The sequence below is a fragment of the Stegastes partitus genome, unplaced genomic scaffold (genome assembly GCF_000690725.1).
Source record: "Stegastes partitus isolate 25-593 unplaced genomic scaffold, Stegastes_partitus-1.0.2 Scaffold1851, whole genome shotgun sequence".
Classification (NCBI taxonomy): Eukaryota; Metazoa; Chordata; class Actinopteri; family Pomacentridae; genus Stegastes; species Stegastes partitus.
The window spans coordinates 140,547-146,017 of NW_007579582.1; the positions used below are offsets into that span (position 1 = coordinate 140,547).

The following is a 5,471-nucleotide window of genomic DNA, read 5'->3' on the forward strand; positions in this document are numbered from 1 at the left end:
TTTGAACAAGTTTTTGTGTCATTTCACAGCTGGGCTCAGTGTGGACTGGCACAGTCCCGGTCGGTCGTCCAGCTCCCTCTGAAATGACCCTGTGGCCAGGAAGCCCAGTGTGGTCAGCACCTGTATGGGCACAGGTAGGACATGGCTCCTGGACGTGTTGGGCTCTAATAATGGTTCTGTGCACAGTTCTAAGCGAATTGCCCTCAGGAACCTAAAGCGGCTGATGATCCAGTCGTGGTCCTGAGTCTCTTGGCACTGCTCCATTGGTAACATCCTCCAGCAGGTCCAAAGCTGCCGTTGTTGTTAACGGGATCTTCTGCACACTTTGATATCCACTCATCTGATTGCAAACACTTGGGTGTGTTCATTTAAACGCCGCATCGGCGGACACGCTCCACCGCAGCCCAGCTGTTGTTTACATCCGGCAACAGCTGTTAGCACTTAGCCACGTTAGGCTACATCCCGACGTACGACCGGAGATCCCCACCGAACTACGGAGGAGAAGGAGGGGATGCAGAGCCGGAGTTAAACGCCGAGAAAGGAGACGACGGTACAAAGCATCTGTCATTACGGGAAATGTGAGGTCTCTCCTGAACAAGATGGATGAGGGTTAGGGTTAACGCTAACGCGGCTACAGCGGGAACACCGGGCGTGCAGCCTGGCTGACCGACGTTACCCCGGACTCACTGGTGCAACTGGACGGAGAGCGGACAGAGACACGAGGGAGAGGAGGGGTAAGAAGAAGGGCGGGGCAGTAGCGATGTTTGTGAACAAGTGGTGTAACCCCGGGCACACCTGCATCAAGGAGCAACGGTGTACCTGGGACATTGAGATGCTAGCGGTTAGCATCGGCCGTACTACCTGCCGAGGGACTTGCACACACTGACGGTGTACGTCCCTCCTTCGGCCTGCGAGCTCCTCCACGGTGTGCTTTCACAGCTACCCAAGTCTTCTTCCTCATCACCGGGGATTTTAACCGTGCTTCCCTGTCTGCCACTCTCCCCAACTTCCATCAGGTTGTGAACTGCCCCACCAGGAACAACAAAGCTCTGGACCTGCTGTATGCAAACACAGCAGATGCCTACAGTTCCTCCCCCGTCCCACCCCCGGCCGCTCAGACCACAACCTGGTCCATCTGCTGCCTGCTGACACACCTGTGATGAAGAAGGAACCTCCGACCAAAAAGTGTGTGAAGCAGTGGTCTGATGAGGCCACTGAGGCGCTCAAAGATAATAATAATAATAATAATAAATTTTATTTAAAAGGCGACTTTCTGGTCACTCAAGGACACCTTACAAAAGATAAAAGAAACAACAATAAAATTCATCAGGCACAGCAGGGAATAAGCAGTTTTGAACAGGTGTGTTTTGAGTTGGGATTTGAAATGAGGGAGTGAGTCGATGTTTCTGAGAGAGGGCGGTAGTGAGTTCCAGAGCTCTGCTCCCCATGGTGGTGAGACGGGCGGAGGCGACAGACAGGTGTAGGAGGAAGAGGATCTGAGGGAGCGGGAACATGGAGGAGGTTAGACAGATGTGGGGGGGCGAGGTTGTGAATTGCCTTGAAGGTTAACAGGAGGATTTTGTACTGAATGTGGAACTGAACCGGGAGCAAGTGGAGCCATTGGAGGACGGGCGTGATGTGGTGGATGGAGGCAGTTCTTGTGATGATGCGGGCAGCTGAGTTCTGGACCAGTTGAAGTTTATGGAGTGATTTGTGAGGGAGGCCAAAGTGTGTGCAGGCCACTGCTGAGGACGTTCTGAGACTGTGGTGGCATCAGTGGTGTGCTGGGAGGGGGTGCTCTGAGCGGGTTAGAGCAGACTGATCAGAAGAGCCAGCTCAGTCTGTGGCTGCCCCTGGACTCCATGGAGGTGGTAGGAGAGAGGAGGGCACTGGCCAGACTGTCTGCTATCATAGAAACACCTCCCAGCCTCTGCATCAGACTGTGAACTCCTTAGCAGTGCGTTCAGCGACACACTGTTACACCCAAAGTGTAAGAAGGAACGTTTCCGCAGGTCCTTCATCCCAACAACAGTCAGACTTTGTAACGCTGCACTATGGACTCCTCTGGTACCTCTGGTACCTCTGGTACCTCTGGTACTGCTGCTGCACTTTGTCTTTTTTTCCACCAACAAACACATTCCACTATGTGCAGTAACCATGACTACCTCATCCTTGTGTAGATAGTCTTTAAAAAAAAAACAAAAAAAAACATCTTCTGTATATAATGTTTTTTCTCTTGCAATTTTTGCACCGTGTGTTTTCTGTTTCTGTTTCTTCCTACTCTTTGCGCTGGGGGTTCACAGTTATTCTTGCATTGACTGAACACTTTTTTGGAGCTGTTGTAACAGTGAACGTTCCCCACTGTGGGATCAGTAGAGTTATCTTTATCTTTATCATTGTTCATCTCAGTGTCTCTGATGTGCACATCACTTTGAGGAATTACCTTTTTTGACAGGATTAACAGTTTCCCAGCATCACCTCTAGGTGTCACTAACGGCTCAAAGCAGTAGAGACGTGCGTACACCAGTCAAGGAGTTGACATGGAGGACCGCACATTTCCACGGTCATTTCACTCTTGATACATCTGAACGTGAGCGAGGAAAAGTGCGTACGCACCCTCTGTGCATGAGGCCTCTGGTCATTCAGCATCTGTTACAGGGGATTTCTGTGTGTGTTTGATAAAGATAAAGATAAAGATAAACTTTATTGTCTGTCACAAGTGACAGAAATTCTTCTTTGACAGGCATAAAAACAAACACATTTAAAACAACATACAAGTAAAAACAACATACAAGTAAGTTTGTGCTGCTTTTGGTCTTTTTTGTTGTGTTTTTGTGGAGATTTGGCCGTTTTCTGGGTTGAGCTAATATCTATATCCACAAAACTGAATCAGCTGCTGAGTTTGCATCTTTTGTTGGAGATTTTTGTGGTGATTTTGGTGTTCTTGTGTTGGTTTAGGGTCTTTAAATGATCAGACCAGACTGAGAACACATCATCTTGTTGTAAACTGTTATTATCATGCCTGCCGACCAACTTGGTGATCTGGAAAAGTTTTGTATCTGGATCAAGCTGTTGCTTTGAAAAACGGGTGCAAAGGGATAAAACAGTAATGGAACAGCCAGACAGTGGAGTCATGCTGATGCAGATGAAACTGATAACGAGGTGGAAGAACAAACCAACCTGGATGGAGAAATAGCTTCAGGGACAAACGGAGGAACACATGAAGTGATCAAAGACTGTGAAGATGAAGAAAAAGATCGATGTGAAGAAATTAAAGACACAAGAAGAGCAAACAGAAATAAAGAGAGGAACTAAATGGGCAGGAAGAGGCTGGAGGAGTCGATGAAGAAAAACAAAACCACTGAGAGAAGGAAGAACGTTTCATCTTCATACTCCAGCTCAGCGTCCTGGACGAAGGTGGAACATGTTCAAGAAGCAGAAACAAACCAGAAAAGTTGTTTTGAATGCAGCTCCGTGGACTAAAGCCACCTGGATGACGCAGACATCAGTATTTGTGTTGGAGGAGCTGAGCAGAACCACCAGAACGATGAGCAAACGGTCCCAGACAACAGCTATACACGTTTCATCGACTGCAGGAAAACCTCTGGGCGCTCGCTGCTCGTTTCTCCCTCACAAGCTACGTTTCTGATCAATCACAGCAACTGGCTGGCAGACAATTAAAAAGGAAGCCCAGCTGGGCCACCAGTCCAACCTTCCAGCGCCGACCAATGGAGTTCAGCGGCCAGAACTGGCCTCCAAAACTCTGGCCAAACCCAATGAGGAAAATGATAACTGATCTCCACTGTGCAGCGCGGCGTCACCGATAGGTGGCGCTGGCTCCGGCCTCCACGTGTGATCCTGATGAGTGCTGGGTGGCTGAGTGTAGACCTGCTGCTGTGGGACAGATGAGGCCCGTTTGTCTGCTGGGATCCAACAGCAGGAGCTGTCAGTCCAACCGGTACAGGCAGGCAGGCGGCGCTGTCGAGCGTTTAGCAGCAATTATAACCAAACTGTCATCCTCAGAGCCGGCAGACGGCCAGACGTGGAGGCGAGACGCACCGGCGTCGTCAGGCCACCTCGGCAAGGTCAGAGTCACACGGCTGGATGCCAGAAACGCTACAGCTTCTTCTGCAGCAAACATCTCCAGAACAGTCACTCTGATGACTTCAACGAGAAGTTTGGAGAGAACCAGGAAGAGAACCAGAAACTTGACCGAACAGAAGAGAGAGACGATAAAGGATGAAGGAAGACAACGGACTTGTCCCTCCTCTGATTGGACGGTCGCCGAGCCGAACAGGATCAGAAGAAGACAATTAGCCTAATTAGTCAGAATCCAAAAGCCAATTAAAGAACTAGCGAGCGGCGCCGCGGAGTTCTTCACATGATACGAGCGGAGATCAGACGAACGCTGACGGGATGAGGACAGCTTCGGGCTGCGCCGCTGACCGCTAATCCGGCCAATCGCTGACGGCTTCAGAGGCGCTTCCTTCAGAGGGCTGGTCGATACATCAGATATCTGAGAGGATGGAGAGCCGCCATGGGGACAAACAGCCTCTCAGGAAGCTCTGCTGATAGACGAAGTGTTCATTCTGGGACTCATGAGGACATTCATCAACCTCTGGACGCCCACCTGAGTCATCGTTCTTCCTTCCTGTCATATGAAGGCACCAGAGATGTTTCACCACCATGGATGCATCTTCAGCAGCTTGTGTCACTTCTGTTGTTGTCCGTCTCACTGTCCCATGTTCTGTCCTCTGATCTCTAACTGGGAGTCATTATGGGCTCATCCTGGGACTTCTTCAGACACGTTTTGAGGTTTCACTCGTTTCTGACTCATTTCACATGATTTGTTTTTCAAGCACTTCACTCGGGACAGAACTTCTGTGGTTGTGGACAAATCTGAAGTCACTTCTATCACCTTTGGAGTCCTTTCGTCCATCATTTGGAGAACTTTAAGTCGTTCTTTTCAAGTTTCTGTTCATGTGGACGATTTCTTACCAACAACTTTCCATCATGTTGGACAGTTTTGAGTCAGAATGCTAAAAACTCAACATTTATTCTGTTTTTACTGATTGTGGATGATAAACGGTTTCACTGTGGCCTTTTTATTCAATCTGCTGGTTAAAACAGAAGCTCCACCTGAGAACCAGGACATGAGCAGGAAGTTTTGACACGATTACATTTTATGACTTGTTCGATAAAATTCAGCAGGTTTTTATTTTAATTACAGTTTTTAGATAAATGGAGTAAATCTGATGATTTAAAAGAAATAAAGTCGGAGGCTTTTTAAAGCTGCTGGAGGGTGTTGGAGGTCAGGAGGTTATCGTTTCAGACGTGCTCTTGATTTAGTCAAACTTAATGCAGCAAACAGATCCAGTGGAAGCAACCGGATCGGCGAGGACAGAAATAAATAAAGCCAACAGAATTCAGTTAGAAACTCAGAGTAAGGAGCGGGTGGTCGATATACGACA

At 48.6% G+C, this 5,471-nt stretch overlaps 1 long non-coding RNA gene across 1 annotated transcript in view; it reads right to left on the reverse strand.

Moving 5' to 3' along the window:
- Nucleotides 1–3,950, reverse strand: part of LOC103372883 (uncharacterized) — a 15,897-nt gene extending 11,947 nt beyond the window's left edge. The window contains exon 1 of the long non-coding RNA XR_521023.1: nucleotides 3,936–3,950. This is a non-coding gene — a long non-coding RNA (uncharacterized LOC103372883). The remainder of the gene's footprint in view (nucleotides 1–3,935) is intronic.
- Between the last annotated feature and the right edge of the window lie 1,521 nt (nucleotides 3,951–5,471).